The sequence below is a fragment of the Lathyrus oleraceus genome, chromosome 5 (assembly GCF_024323335.1).
Source record: "Lathyrus oleraceus cultivar Zhongwan6 chromosome 5, CAAS_Psat_ZW6_1.0, whole genome shotgun sequence".
NCBI classification, from domain to species: Eukaryota; Viridiplantae; Streptophyta; class Magnoliopsida; order Fabales; family Fabaceae; genus Lathyrus; species Lathyrus oleraceus.
Window position 1 is genome coordinate 602,270,758 of NC_066583.1, and position 17,464 is coordinate 602,288,221.

A 17,464-nucleotide genomic window follows, 5' to 3' on the forward strand; every position below is an offset into this window, starting at 1 on the left:
TCTGAGATAAGTGAGAAATAAACCACTTATACAACAGAGGCAAACAACACACAATGGCGCCACCACCCTTTGCATTCCTCATATGCAAAGAGAAGTAGGTATCGCCCAACAGAGTCGGAACGGGATTAAGAGTAGAGAAGATCCTAATAGCGTTCACATCCACAAACTTGTCGATGTTGGGGAACAATACCAATCCATAGATGAGAAGTACAAATATGGCTTCAAAGGCATCCTCACTCATGGCCTTCCCATATATAGTAGCTTGAGCAATGAGGAACTCAGAAGGGAGACCTTGAATTCCACCTTTGGTAGTCATATGAGCACCAACCAGAGATTCATCTATGTGTAACATGTCAGCTATCTCTTGAGAAGTAGGAATACTCTCCAAGCCACTGAACGGCAACTGGTCTAGAATAGGTATACCCACAAGGTAAGCATACTCCTCAAGGGTAGGCAAAAGCTGGAAATCTAGAAATGTGAAGAAACGGTACAAGGGATCATAAAACTGCACCAATACACTCACCAATCCTTCATCCACCTGAGTAGTCAGAAGAGGAAGAAGCTTCCCAAAACGAGTCTTGAAACCCAAAGGATCTAATACATAGGATGTCAGATTCCTTAACTCTTTCAAATCTGGTTACGTGAAGCTGTACTTCTTTGTATTCCTTCTTTGTCTTTCCATGTCTGAAAATTTTGCAAATAAACCCCTTAAGTTCCTTGAAAATTTTCTTATTTATTGATGATATGGATGCAAATGGGTGCATGAATGCATGAATGCAACAATCACACTCATGGATCAAGCAAAGCACACCAAATAAAGGTCATGGGATGGATCATGTTATCCTTAATATCAATCATCCATTTTGGTGGATTATGGTTTACACCTTATCAACATCCAAGTTCCATTGATATTAAGGATTCATGAACGGATCAACCATGAATCAAGGGTTTGTTGTAAGTCACGAGCATAGAGTTAGGTTAAGAACAACCCAAAAGGGAGTGTACTAGGGTTTAAACCTGCCAAACATGTTCTACAAGAGGTTCCCATAGTCATCATCCCATCTTTCGGATATTATTGGAGAAACGACTACTCGTATTCCGAAAATATTCTCAAGAGAGACTCTTATGAGTGTAGTATCGCATAACAATCATATCAAATCTTACACTTGAACGACTTTCGCACTGCATCCTAAGAATAGGCCAAGATGGGCTTGGTAAACTAAGGTCCTTGGCTTCTAAGGTCTATATTGGAAAGAGTAATGTCTAACCACAACTTACTTGTGTGACATTATTGATCCCAACATAACCTCCACCAAGTGAATGGACTTGTAAGTCAACTTGCTAAGGAATAACTCCACCCAAGTCGACAAGACTATGCCATTCTCCTATCCTAAGTGCACTCGAGTTCAGGTATAGAACTCATCTCACAAAGATCACCAAGCATACAAGGAATTAATATTCAAACAATTCAATCATTACATACAATACAGTAATCCCAAATTACACAAAAATATGTCACAAAAAAAATATACAATACAATACAACAAATATGAAAAGTAGGCAAAACCCACTAGGATGTTTCGTCCCCAGCAGAGTCGCCATTTTTCTGTAGCGGGGTATTCGTTACCATTAGAGATATTGACTAAATCCAAGGTAAATCATACAAGTCGAGTCTCCACCGCACTTCTATTTATCCAAAGGAATGGTTAGAAAGCGAACAAAAACCTAAAAGTTTTATCGAATCAAAAACTAGTAAAAATGTCAGAGATCTGGGTAAGGGGGTTGGTTATGCAATGGGAAGGTATTAGGCACCCAAAGCATCCTAGGTACTCCTAGGGAGCCCTTTTCACATTTGTTGCAAAGGTTGTTGTTTTTTTTTTGAAAATTTATTTGTGCAAACATGATTGAAGGGATGAGAAAAACGTGTATGTTTATCTAATGTACTACTTACTAAAAGAAGGGTCAAAAGAAAATGACTCGCACGAACGTCGCATCCATTGCATACGTATCTCATCTGAATTTGAGAATCAGAATCTTCGTAGCTCGGCTACCTATGGGTTAAAGAGGAGTGTGCTTGCTAAGACATCGCGTCTTTTGCCTACGTATCTCATCTAGGATGAAAATCAGAGCAAAACATAGTTCGACCACCTATGGGGTAAGGGTTGTGTTTTGGGGTGAACGACGTTACTACGCAATCTACCGGATGCTCGACCTTTGGAGACTTACTCGCCTGTAGTAGAAGGAGATAACGTGTTCTTAGGAGAAGAAAAATCAATGAGTTTGGGGTTTTAGGGATGCTTATGCAAAAAGGCAGTCCTAGATGAAGGAACCGCGCTACCTTAATTGACATGCCACGAGGCTATACGAAACCTAAGAAATCGGTAACATGCGGGAAAAGTAAAGGGATCGAGAGATCTACCGTACGGATAAAGATCCGAAGTAACAAAAATTAAAGAGATAAGAAACCCAGAGATCTCTCAAGCTAGCACCATCAAAGAAAGTGAGTCAGTACAGGTAATCGGAATAAACCTCCAGGTGGTATCCCACAAATAAAGTGGAACACCAGGCAAGCCATCTCTGCAAGAGTCATATGAGCCTTCACAAAACAAAACTCAACAAACAGGTTAGAGAAACAAGATAGGGTAATCAAGAGTTTCCCCCAAATCAAAATGTAACCACATGAATCATGCCATTAAAATTCACAAAAGCTCACAAAAAGCAACCAAGGGTAGGAGGCATAAACCTTTTGTCAAACACATGCATCAAAAGGGTATCAAATTCACCCATAATACCTCATACATTCAGAGCATTCAAATTAAAAGCATAAAGTAATGGGAATAAGGCAAACCTGACTGGAGAGATCGAATGAAATTGAATTTCTCGGTTGGGTTTGCAAAGCAATCTGAGGGTTTATATGAGAGGGAATTGGTTCTTTACCGATGAGTTCCCTTCAGTCTCTGGAGGTTGCTCTGAAATCTGTTAGCTCTTCTCTCACTATCTTTTTCCTTTCCAGGGTAATAAGAATAGAATTGCCTTTTGTTTCACTGAAACTCTGAATTTATAACCTGATTTTTGTGGACCTGTGGGCTCAAATGAGAGAGGCCCAAATCCAAAATTTTTCTGTTATATTTTATTTATTTATTTATTATTTATTTTTTAAAATTTTTTATTTTATTTTTTTTAAACACGTGGGCTTCGCCTAGCGAGCATGACAGTTCAAGAAATTCCTCTGAGCGTAGGTGATTCTGGTGGTTTTTCTTGGGACTCGCTAGGCGACCCATTCTGCTCGCCTAACGAGCATGACAACTCACGAACAAACTTTTGCTCCTTCAAGATTAACGTTTTGACTGACGAATAGACCCCATTTAAACCTGTTGGAAGTATCTCAAGCCATTCCCTTGTGTTGACTGATCATCTAAATAGAACCCACAAAGTGTCTTGGATGATACTCAAGCTTCAAACAAAAGATGTTAGTGACACATTTTTGTGCTTTTGGTTAGTAAACAAAAGTAAGAGAAGCAATGATGTATAATTCAAGCATGCTTGGTGATCTCAAACCAATCACAAGGAGTCCCACCCAAAGGCAAAGGGAACCAAGATGCTAAAGATCCTTGAGGCAATGCAAATGCAATGTTATGATGCCATGAGGGATCTTAGGGTCAAAATTGGGGTCTTACAGCTTCTTCTATCCATATTAAAGACCTTACTTCCTACGCCACTGGGAATAACCCTATTGCCTCTAAGCTTTATGCCAAGGAAAGTATGAACCATATTCCTCTACCTACTTCTTCTGATGAAGCAGTGATGAAGCTCCAGATATTGACTCCCTTTATGGTCGATAAGAAACTGTTTGCATTCATGGACCTCTTGCGGAGCCAAAATCTTCACTAAAAGTTGTTGCATCTTTTTTCCCTGGCTATGCACCTGCTGCTCCTCCTGCCTTCGACAAGTCTGTCGTACTCGATGTTAGATTCATGGGGGTTAAAGCCATAGTCTTCATATCCATGCCTACTCCTAGAAACAAAGAGTTTTGGCGTGGCTTAACAAGGTTCTGAGAAAACGCCAAGATCAATGGAGGAGTGCATGGATTTTCGACGCCATCCAAGTATCGAGGTATGCCTATCGCGTTAATCCTTGTATGTTACTGGCTTCTCTGTACTTTTGGGAGGGTTCGACCAATACCTTCAAACTGCCATGTGGGATGCTAATGCCCACACTCTTTGACGTGGTGGCCACCAATGGTCTTTCATTGTTGGGAGAAGTCTTCCACCCCGTACTTCCGAGGGAAACTACTTTCTCGTTCAGTCGAGCCAGTCTCAGAATTACATCGAAGATCACCACAACAAAGATTCTATCGAGGTATCCGATGAAGAGCACATAACCTTCCTCACACTATGGCTTTTGTACTATTTATTTTATCACGGTTCCTTGCAGATAGAGAAAAGCTATATCAATCTGGCGATCCAAATTCATGAGGGCCGACAGGTGTCTTTGGGCAAACTGCTATTAGCCTCTTTGTATCAAGCTTTGGGGCTTGCAACCTTGAAACTAAAACTCCTCTCCAACACTCCCAAGGCACTAAATTTTTCAAGTCCCTTGTGACTTTTAAAACATTGGTTAAATGCCACTCTCGAGTACCAGCTGGGCTATCCAGTGTCGGAATGTATCATGAGGTTAAACGAAGATCGACCAATCGAAGGGGCTAGGTTGGCTTTGATAACATGCTAGGAGATTCCCAACAAACATTTCTTCATGAAGTACCTGGACATGTTCATCGAAGCAGATAAGTTTTCTCCTGGCATGGCTCCATTTGTTGATCGCACCTTTGGCCCAAAGGGGTTTAAAGATCTCTTTCCAGGTGGCTCTCCACAGGCCGCAATGTTGGTGTAAGCCCTAGAGGCCAATACTTTTGGTACTTGTATCAAATTATTTGTTAATAATAAAAGGCTTTTTCTTTATTATGTTTATTTAATAAAGTCCCTAGAATAGCTAGTCCGTTTAAAGTATCAAGTGTGACTTGATCATGAGATCCCATTAAACATAAGGACATTATTCTTAAAGTATTTATAGTCGAGCTTTGTTGTAATGTGGGATAACATTAAAGCATTAAGACTATTATGTATATGTCGCAACCTAAAAAAATATAGTGTGTGAAAAAACAACCGGCGAGAAAGAAATGACAGAAGAGTCGCCACCGTGCGTTATTTATCCCAAAGGAGGGAAAGGAAACGCTCGAAGTAAACCTAGAGAAAGGAAAGGAAAAGACAAGGTCTCGCAACCAAATCTTGGGTTCGGGAGTCGATTATGCGAAGGGAAGGTATTAGCACCCCTACGCATCCGTAGTACTCTACGGGATCCACTCTTGTTGTTCTTGTCTAAAGGGTGTGTGTAATATCTAATGTATTATTTACTAAAAGAGGGGTCAAAGAAAATGACTCGCACGGATGTTGCATCCACTGCATACGTATCTCATCTTAATATGAGAATCAGAGCCTTCGTAGCTCAGCTACCTAAGGGTTAAGGATAAGTGTGCTCGCTAAGACATCGCGTCTTATGCCTACGTATCTCATCGGGAATGAGAATCAGAGCAAAACGTAGTTCAACTAACTACGGGAGCAAGGGTCTCGATTGCAACTAGGACAAGAGAAAAGGAAAGTCTCGATCGCAACGAGGGCGAGAGAAAGGATCGCAACGAGGGCGAAACCAAACAAGGATTAGTTGTTAGTTGTTAGTTAAACTCGGCAAGACATCGCATCTTGTGCCTACGTATCTCATCTGTACATGAGAATCAGAGTTGCCGTAGTTCGGCTACATAGGGATTTCCATCTGAACATGGACTTACAAAGGGAGACACCAGTTGTGTCAAAAGAGAGTGGGCAATGTGTTCACGTCCTAGCAGCAGGTGTCGCAGCTCGCTGAATCGAGTCTTAGGCAGTTACCTCTTTGCAATAGAACGGACTACATGCCACAAGATCGGAGATGCACGGAAGGTCTAAAAGAATGGGGAAGCTCTGCCCTAGAGTTGTCATGCAATATGTACCTAAGTGTTAGGATTTACAAATGGGAACATCTACCTAATGTTAGCATGCAAAGAAATGAGGGAATTCTACCTATGTTATCATACAAAAGAATAAGGGAATTCTACCTATGTTATCATACAAAAGAATATGGGAATTCTACCTATGTTATCATACAAAGGGTTCTACCTAATGGGTGCTACCTAATCGGAACAAGAATCGACGAATGGAGCAAGGAAAGGAACAAGGGATAAGGGTAGATGGCGATGCATGAAGCAATCGACTTACAAGGTTGATGGCGATGCATAAAGCAATCAACTTACAAGGTTGATGGCGATGCATAAAGCAATCGACTTACAAGGTAAATGGATGAATACGTGCTGGTTCTGTTAAGTTTTGAAAATGATTACTCGACGTTGAATCGAGGTTTTGATCTTGTTATGAAATGGTTATCGGATGTTCATTTTATTTCTTGTATTAACAGATGAATAAAGAATGAGGGAAATAAACATTATACAATTCATGGGAGAGGGATACATTTGTAATGAATGGGGATTGTACATGGCAAACAAACAATAATAATATATGCCTCATACATCATACAAGTAGGCAACAGTTATTCAAACAATAAGATATATAAACAAGTATATGATTAAATCAAATAATCAAAGAATGAAATGAATGAGCATTAAACAATTTATGAGAAGTATAAACATGTTAATCAATCAAACAATAGAAGCATGGATGAAAGAAACAAGTATAGAAAATATCAGATTAATCAGACAAGTGAAACTATGCACACAAAGAATCAATGAATAATTTAATCGGGAAATGATGCAAGGATCAAATAAAATTGAGATGAAAGACCTCTAATACATGGCTTATGAGATGAACAAGGGAGGATCAAAAGATCTCTTCAATTGCCTTAAGCAATCCCTAAGTCAAACATCAATCATAGAAAAGTCAACCGAAAAGTCAAGTCAATTTAAAAATTATCAAATAAATAGTAAATTAATCACAAAAATTATGAAAAATTAAACTAAGTTAGGTGGGGTCAGGACATCATCATCCCCCAAAAAGATTTCAAAAATAATGAAAATTGGTTATTGAATTAATTGAATCAAAACAAAGATCAAACCAAAAGTCAAACAACAAGACTAGGTTAGAAATAAATCAAAAATAAATTGAAAATGGGAAATAAAAATTCAATAAAAGGTCAAGTTGACCATGAGACATTGGTTAACCATCATCCCAAAAATCAGAAGTTAAAAATGATTCTAAGTCATGAGAATAAAATTAATGAAAAAAAAGTGTGTTAAAATGGCCTATTTGAAACAAATAATCAAAATAAAATATTAACATAAAATAAAACGAAAATAAAAATTAAAATAAATTAAATAAGACAATAAGGAAAATAAAAAATACTTTTTTTAATATTTTTATGAATAAATAAAATATTTTAAAATAATTAAAATCTAAACAGAAAATAATATGGAAATAAAAAAGAGAATGAAAATAAATGTGAATAGAAAGATGTGAGTGGGCCAGCGCAGGGGGTGGGAACAACAGTGTGATACCAAGGCCCAGCCCACGGAATTGCCAGCGTTACATCCCAAAATAAAAAAAATAAAAATGTTCATTTAATTTAATAGTTATTTAACATGGTGCATGAATTGGATAAGTTGCCACTTATGCCGTAGCGGAAAGAGCAAGAGTGGATGGCTGGACGTGCGTGGGTTCGAACCATGTCTGTGTTATTTTTATGCATAAATAAAATATGAATTGGGCCAGACATGGAGGTGTGTGGATAGCAGCATACAAAGGCTCGGCCCATGAAGCTGGCGCGTGACAGCCCAGAAAAATTAATAAATATTCATTCAACAAAAATGCATGTGGTATGTATATCAATTGGGCAGCTAAACCTTTAGTCACTAGAAGACAAAACGGAACTGATGGCTAGGATTGACACCTCATCGCCTTCCCCATGCAGCCAACAAACGGAATTGATGGCTAGGATTGACACCTCATCGCCTTCCTCCATGTCTGTGTTATTTTTATGCATAAATAAAATATGAATTGGGCCAGACATGGAGGTGTGTGGATAACAACATACAAAGGCTCGGCCCATGAAGCTGGCGCGTGACAACCCAGAAAAATGAATAAATATTCATTCAACAAAAATGCATGTGGTATGTATATCAATTGGGCAGCTAAACCTTTAGTCACTAGAAGACAAAACGGAACTGATGGCTAGGATTGACACCTCATCGCCTTCCCCATGCAGCCAACAAACGAAACTGATGGCTAGGATTGACACCTCATCGCCTTCCCCATGCAGCCAACAAACAATTCACGTTCAGCATTCAACACACGGCCCAAGCGGGATTTTTTTACTCATCTTCCACAACAAATTTCTCTCACTACAGTGCTCCAAATGCCATGGTATAAAAAGCAAAGTTCTAGTACTAACTGAGAGGAACAACATGGTATTTTATTTAATGCAAAATGATGACTTTATCATAGAGAAATATGGACTACAAGGTAGGCTCGTGCAAAGATTTTCAGAAAAAATACAATGCCAAAATAAAACTCAAAGTTTAAAACAAGGCCTCATGGTGAGGGTTTTATGGACAAGTAGTGCATATCATTAGCATAAAAAAAAGCATGAAGAAAAAGAGAGCATGGCATAATAGAGTAATACATAAAGTATGTATAAATATCATAGAATGAACATGGAAAGTATGATAAACAAGCAAAGCATTCATGGCCATGGGAGGTTGGGATAAAATGATTACCTAGTGGAGAAAGTCCACTGCTTCTTGTTGGAATGAGAGGAATGGAAAGGAATGAGATGCTCTTCAATGGTGCTTCAATGCTTGTGAGAGAGAAAGGAGTGAAACTTGAAATGAAACAAACTTGCCTTCCCCACAAAGTTCTGCAGCCACTAACCTTTTAGCTAGGGTTTAGAAGCTCTTAAATATGTAGGGTTTGAAGTGTGTAAATGGGCTTGAAAGATTTGTTTTTGATTATGTGCATAATGAACCGAAAATGTGTAAAAGTGAGGTGTGGAAAGAAATGGCTAAATGTGGCAAAGCTTAAGTGAGTGAACCAAAAGCAAATGACCAAATGAGGTAAAAATTGGTGTGTTGGTCGTTTTTGGGGTTTGGCTTGGTTTTCTAGTGCAGCACAAAAATGGCCCAACAGGGTGACTTTAAGACATTGTAACTTGATGAATACATGACCAAATGACAAGGCAATGCAAACAGTAGAAAGAGGGTAGGGAGCTTAACATCTTTCATGTTGAACACATCTTGAAATGGTGAGTGGAAAGAGGTGAAAAATGGCCATAAAGTCCAGGTCTCATGGCTGCAAAATGGTTGGGCCAGTTTGGCCAAAATGCTGTCAAAAAATTCAGCATATGATACCAACTTTAGATGAGTGTATCTTCCAAACCAATGATCCAAATGGGGTGGTTCCAAAAAGGTGTGAAAGAGGACATAACAAGGTACAACTGTAATGAAGAAATTGTTTCCAAAATATGCCTTGAAGTGCAAGAAATCTGGCTCATAAGTCTTGACAAATTTTGCAAATTCTGGACTTAGAAAATTTTCTAAGTGTCCTAAAATAAAGTCCTACTTTGACCAAGCATAACTTTCTCAATTTTAATCCAAATGAAACAAACTTTATATCTCTAGAAAGCTTAGACCAAGAGGAATAACTTTCATGTTGGAGAAATTTCAAATGGAGCTTGCATCTTGATGTAATATAGGCTTAAAGTGGGTGCAAAAAACCATAAAACTTGCCTTAAATGGAAAGTCAACCATTTCCAAATTTGGTAACTTTTCCAACTCCTGATTAAATGATGAATCCATGATCCAACCTTGATAAAATTTCACATGTAGGCTTCCTTAGGCATGAATTTTGAGATTCCACTTTCAAAATGTCAAGAGTTGACTTTTCTGGCCTCACAATTGGCTTTTCCCAAACTGTCTGACTCTTGATTCCAGTGATCAATTGAAGCACCTCTGACTCAAATAAAAAGCTGATTTTTTGTATATATACCCTTGTGTACATATGGAGGGCCATGGAAAAGAGTTCCACCTAAAGAATCAGAAATAAACTAATTTTATACCAAACCCCGGTTTTAGGGCCAAAATGACTAGGAAGTGATTACACTGATTGCCAATGGATCTTTGTGAGATAATTAGGGATCTTCATAGGCCTAGGTTCTTATCTTTCATGACATGAATGAGACCTTCTACTTCCAACTAAACCTCGCCTGTTGCGGGTAGCCATGAAACCCTGATTTTTTTTTGATTAAATCCATATGCACACTCTGAGAGCTCTGAATCTTCCACTGATGAACTGAGGACCATAATAAGACATATGGAACCCCTTGAGACCCTTGAGAATTGTATATTTGGAGAATGAAATTCAATTCCCAGTCTTTCTCTGTGTAGGCTCCTTCTGTTAAGGAGTGATCAATAAAACCCTGATTTCCCAAGTCACTGATGCAATATGCAATGAGTATGACCTAGTATGATGCTAATGCAATGTGAAACACAATCTCATGCTTCCAAGAAAAATGGAAGGTAAATTTTGGGGTATTACAGCTGCCCCTATTCAATCAACTGGAGACCCGAAAGGAAGATAGCAGCGGCTTTCGCACTTTCGAGGTATCAAGGGATTGAATACAATAAAAACCCGGAAATTTACAATGAAGTAACAATGCTTGTCAGAATCGGCAAAGAGGTAGTCTTGATCTGAATATCAACAAAGAATCCGTCTGGTACGGTGAGAGTTGGTTCGAACACCGAAAAGAATGTTAGCCTGAATACTAAAATAAATGGTAACAGAGGAATAACCCATGGCCTGAATGCCGCTCATCAGTCTGAATACTGGAAATGACTTCGATCTGAGCATCGGAAGATATTAGATTATCAAACATCGATCTGAACACCGGGAAACTGGCCTGAATGCGACTTCGGTCTGAATACCGGAAAAACTGGCATGAATGCAACTTCGGTCTGAATACCGGAAACTTGGCCTGAATGCCACTTTGGTCTGAATACCGAAAAATTGGCATGAATGCCACAAGTTGCATCGACCTGAACGTCGGAAACTTCTTCGATCTGAACATCGGAAAATTGGCCTGAATGCCACAAGTTGCATCGACCTGAACGTCGGAAACTTCTTCGATCTGAACATCGGAAAATTGGCCTGAACGCCACAAGTTGCATCGACCTGAACGTCAGAAACTTCTTCGATCTGAACATCGGAAAATTGGCCTGAACGCCACAAGTTGCATCGACCTGAACGTCGGAAACTTCTTCGATCTGAACATCGGAAAATTGGCCTGAATGGCACAAGTTGCATCGACCTGAATGTCGGAAACTTCTTCGATCTGAATATCAGAAAATTGGCCTGAATGCCACTTCGGTCTGAATATCGGAAAATTTTCATGCCTGTCAGCATCGGCAGAAATAAGGAAAATGATAATTGAGGCGGAACGTGGGCCAACAACCTATGTTGGGGATAATAAGTCATGAACAACCTTCAGTCTGAGTATTGGAAACAAGCTTCTGGTTTATCACTTGGGATACCGAGAATGTCTTATGCTTCACATGCGTATGTTTGAATTTTTCAATGGCGTAATGCTCCATGAAAATGGAAATGCTACGCGATTTTGGAGGATGCAATGCAATATGATTCTACATGCAGGGATGTAAAATGCTGGGGAGAATGCCAAGCCGAGGCAAGGAATCCTGTTGGGGAAATGATTACAATCTTCTGGACCCTGGCACTGCTATTGGAGATGCACAACATAATGAACTATGTGGGGAAATGACCGGCCACGCGATGTTCTGGCAATGATAAGATACCGAGACTCTGACTAGGGAGAGAATGACACTGAAAGTTTGTTGCTGAGGAAGGTGACAGTGGTTCTGGCAACCGTAATCTACGAGAGATGACTCAGTAGGGGGCGTGTAACACCTCAAAATTTGCCCTCCTCTCTTGGGACTAGCTTAGCATATTGCATTTCATTTTGTAGGACATTAGGCATTGCATATTTGCATATCATGTGAAATAGGCAAGTCATCCTCCTAGGTCTTTCTCAGAAGATGGAGAGGTTAAGAGATGCAAGCCTGGGGGTCTCATAAATTGATCACTAATCATCTGAGGTTTGTGCTTCGATTAGGGTTTCTTGGTTCCTCAAGGAGGTTGGGTATTATCTTGGTTGAGATGGTACCTCATCATCATCATGGTTCATTATTTCTGATCAGATTCCTTGGGATTAGGGTTTTGACCTCTGGTCAACCCTAATTAGTTGCATTCTACTGAGTCAGGGTTTTTCAAGGAGATGAGATCTTTATTGAGATGGAGATCATCATATGGTTTTATTGAGCTTGTATAAGCTAGGGTTTCATTTTGGAGCCATTTCATCAAGTGTTGAAGGCTCAGAGGCCACAGTACATGTCCAATTCATCTGAGGCCCACAAAAGTCAACTGCAAAGTCAACTGTGGATTTGGAGGTGGGAAGTGGTTAGAGATGCTTCATTCATGTTCAAACAAGTCTCATTTGACATTTCAAACACTCACATTGAAGAATTTGAAGTCAAGTCAAGACTTTCCACAAATAGCAAATGACCTATAATTTTGAACTTTCCAAAAATGGAAAGGGTTTTGGACCAACTTCAACTCAATATTACATCATCAAGAAGGCTTCAAATGAAATTTTGTCCAACATGAAAGTTGAAGATCTTTCTCTTCCATTTCCAAAAAGTCCAAGATCATGGATTTCTCATGTGTGGTTGAGGAGATATGGTCCAATCATGGCAAAGTGTGGTTGAAAATTCAAATGAGCATAACTTTCAAACCAAAGCTCCAAAATGAGTGGTTCTTTTTGCATTTTGATCCTTATAACATGTACTTTCCAAGCATACCATTACATGACATGAATTTCATTTGCATGGTCTTTGGCTTATTCATGAAGATTTTTGAAGAAAATTTCATAAGACTAGTTTGAATGATCATGGGCATACAATGTCACTTCCAAAGCTTGCATGAACTCATTTTTGGTGGATTTGGGCCTTGAACTGGTACTGTTCACGTGCATGGCATGCATGTGAGGTGAAAACCTATTTTTGCACATACACCACATAAGTAACTAATCACATTTTCATTTGGCTTAAGCTGGTTTTAAACATGATTAGTAGGAAGTATAAATGGATAATCATAACTGTTTTTTGTCATTAGCAACATTTCAGATCTAGAATCACAAAATCATCAAAAAATTTCTCTCAAATTTTTCTTGCAATTCTTCACACAAGAAGCATTTCTTTTGATTGATTCATGATGCTGAAGCATTTTTGAGAAGATTTGAACGTGAATTTAAGGCAAATCGTGGCACTTTTGTTCAGATTCATAGCTTGAAGGTTCCATGGTGATTCCAAAATCTGTTGGATTCGTGCATACTTAAGCTTCACATTCATCATCAAACACTTCAATAAGCATATTGGAAGAGTTCTGGAGCATCACAAGCCTTGAAGCAAGCTGAATCCAGTTCTGTTCATCAAGAGGTCAGTTTTTTGATCTCAATAATTCTCAAAATCTTTGTGATATTTGTGTAGATCATGGTTTGGTGATGATGCTGATGTAAAATTCAAGTGATTTGGTGCCCTATACACAAAGTTATGTTCAATTAAAGTTTTGATGTCAATTTTTGATTCCTTCGATTTGGCTTGATTGTGTTGTTTTTGCATGAATTATTGTTGGATCCTTGATGTATGTGGAAGGATGAGTTGATTGGTATAGGTTTCATTCATTTCTGGAACATTTTTTTGAAATCTGGAAAAATCGCATGAAGATCTTCATGATCTTCATCTTCCATGCATGAAATTCATCATTTCCAGGTTTTGCTACGATTTGGCTGGGATTTAGCTAGGAAAGTTCATGCGCATTTGCTACGAAAATTTGAATGCCGTGCAACGCACCAGGTTTAGGGTTAGATTCAAAACGCAGTCGTTTTGATTGTGGCGCGCTTGGAATTTCAAAAATGCGCCAGGTTCGATACTGAGCGAGGACATTTCTCAATTGCCTTGCAATTTTCTCATATTCCTTCACATTTTCATGCCTTGTCCATTTTCATTTTCAAATTTCTTTCCAAACTTCAAAAAATCATATAAAAATGAAAAATGCTCCAATTGATCTCCAATTTTTTGCATTGTGTTCCTTATCTTGTTTACTTTTTTATGATCATTAAATTGCAAATTGTGCTTGGCTGAAAAATTGATTTGTCCTAGGGTGATTGAACATGTATCCATTCATGCTATTGCTTTGTTCCTTTGATCATAAAATGCTTATTTCTTATCCAATTCTTCTAAAATTTTGTGTGTGGATTCTAGACATGTTGAGTGACATTTCGGCTTTGGTTTGAGATTTTTCCCATGCTCCTATTCTGTTTTATGCTCATGCTAACTTGGTGTGACAATTTGTGTCACACATGTGATTGTTTGAGTTATGCTATGTGATTTCCATGCCTAATGATGTCCAATGCCTCTAATTTTTTGTATGATGATCATGTTATATGTCCTGTTTACTCATGAATTTTGTCAAGATTATTTGAGTCATTTTTTATTTGATGTGCATTTGTTTCTTCTGATGTCTCAATGTGATGACTATTTGCATGCCTTGCCATGTTTTGCTCATGAAATGAATATGATTAATGATTTTGATGTGGGAATTTTTGAGATTTATTCTTGATTGAATAAGGTTGATTCATGTTAAATTTGAGGTTCTGTTTTGACTTTTTTCTCCATCTTTGACCCTAGGCTTTGACCTAGTGGTTTGTGGCTTACATGTGGGCTTTGATTTCAGGTTTAAACATCCAAGTCCATAGTTGCTGATGCTTCCTCATTTGAGCATTGATGTTTGCTCTTGATTACTAACACTTGTGTGTTTTGTAGGTTGATGCTAACTCATTTGAGTTTGCCTTGTGGTTTGCATATTGTGAACATTGTCTGTCTATTTGTTATTGCCTGTTGATTGTTTGTCTGTACAGTTTAACTGATTGGTTTAGATGTTCTACAGGTACCTAAGTTGCTTTGAGTTCATTTTGAACTTGCTTTGCTAGCTTATAGTTTGCTTACCACTGAGGTATAATTCTTCTGACTTCATGTAGTCTGGAAGACCTGTCCTGTTATGTGAGCAGGCACCTGTCTGAAGCCCTCCTAAAGAGGCAATGCTTGTGAATGTTTAATTTTGTGCCAAGCAGGAAAAGACCTCTTAGGAGGCAATTGGCAGATAAAAGAGATGTGTAATCCATCTCCTGCTACTCAGTGTGTGATTCATTTTGCTCACACACCTTGTGTTGATGCATTGTGGATAATAACCCAAGATCATGTTGTGTCAGTCACTTGTGGAGAAGAGTTCCTACATTCTGAACTCCCACACATTCTATTTTGAGTCAAGCTCTCCCAGGCCAGGGATAAGAGCTGTGAGGTTTTACCCTCACTTCCCATTTCATCTGCTTTACCCTAACTCTCAATGTTAGGGTTAAGAGCTAACCACACCCCATTCCAGTTGGCTTGTTTTTGAAGCCTAGCCTTGTATGAGCCCAATTGTGTGCATATAGTGTGTGTGCTTGCTTTATTATGCTTGTATGTGTTTGTCTGTGCTGTTTAGGATAGCTTGCTCCCTGTGCAAGTTAGATAGAAACCTTAGCCTAGGGCCGTGGTGAATTTACATGATAACTATTAGGCTCGAGTCAGGCTCCCTTCTAGTTTGTCATTTCCCAGTCTCTGGTTAGGATAGAAGTTCTTTCCCTGTTAAGGGGAACTACGTCGCCCTGATCCTCATACCAGATGAGGTACGTAGGCAGGAGATCGTACGAGATCTCTCCGGGCACCCTTTTCCTTTTTTGTGTGTGTTTGCTTGACATCTAGCAGGCTGGAGTACCAGACTCCCTGTTGGTTTGTTTGTTCAACTTTTTGTTGCTTTTGACGACTCAGCGTCCGGTTAACCTCTTGTTTGCTTGGAGTCTGACGTAAGTCCAGCGATTGGCAGTCGGTTTCCTTGTTTGTGTTTGTTGTTTGGAGTCGGACGTAAGACCAGCCATTGGCAGTCTGTTTCCATTTGTGTGTTTGTTTTGACGTCTCAGCGTCTGTGCGTGTGTTTTGTTTCGGCGTGCGTGAGCCGAACTACGGTAGCTCTGATTCTCATTCCAGATGAGATACGTAGGCATAGGATGCGATATCCTAGCGAGCCCGTTCCCCTCTTCTTCCATCTGTGTCTCCTTCCAGTGTGTGTGTGCAGTTTGTGAGCAGTGTTTAGCAACCTTTCTTCTATTCTTTTGAGCATGGATCCCGTCGAGTACGACGGATGCGTAGGGGTGCTAATACCTTCCCTTCGCATAACCGACTCCCGATCCCATCTCTCTCGGGTCGCGAGACCATGTCTTTTCCAGGTTTACTTCGAGCGTTTCCTTTCCCTCTTTGGGATAAATAACGCACGGTGGCGGCTCTGTTTTTCGTTTTCCCACCGGTGGTTTTTCGCGTAATGCGACAGCTGGCGACTCTGCTGGGGACTAAGGAAGTTGACCTCTTGCTGGTCCATCTTCCCTAAGCGAGTCACTCCTAGCGCTCTCTAGGATAGTTTAGGTTGCTTGTGCTGTTCTATTTATTGCATTTATGATTATTGTACTGTGATTATTTGCATATGTGTTTGCATGCATCATGTTATCATTATGTTGGATTCTGTACAGGTTGGTTCCTCTGATTTTGGGGTGGGTGTTCTGAGTGGGGCTAAAACCCAGGCCCGAGTATACACCTAGGATTAGCGTGGTCTCATGTTGCCTCTTATGTTAGGTCAACATGTTTTTGGCGACGTGACATACCACAAGCCGGACGAGGTTCATTTGAGAGTGCTCTTCCTTTGTGGAGTATCCACTTTGGTTGATTCACCTCATCTGAGCTGGTGACTTCGGTGATCGATCTTTCCCGGATCTTTGGTTTAGACGATCTTACGAGAGCTGCAACGGCACACCCGAAAGGTCAAACCCGTTGAGTATCTTTGCCCGATTGTCGAGACCATTATCCGCCTTAGGTTGACCTGATTAGAATTCACCTGTGAGGGGAGGGTTGATTCTTACAGATGCATGTTCTGATGGTGACTCTTTGTTGGTGACTAATGGTTCAGCCGTTGATCAGAGTCTTATTTATAAGTCGGATTTATGGATATTTATTTCCGAGACGTCGGAGTCCTGTCCGTGGTATTTATCAGTGGGGATCCGTTTATTTCAGGATTCCCTGGGCTGGTTCAGAGGGTCTTGTGGTTATCTGTTCAGAGGAATTTCTGATGATGATGGTGATGTATCCTCCGTTCCGTTTATTTCGGAACCCTAAGTTGGATTTGCGGTTACATATTCCCTCAGATGGTTATGATCAGTT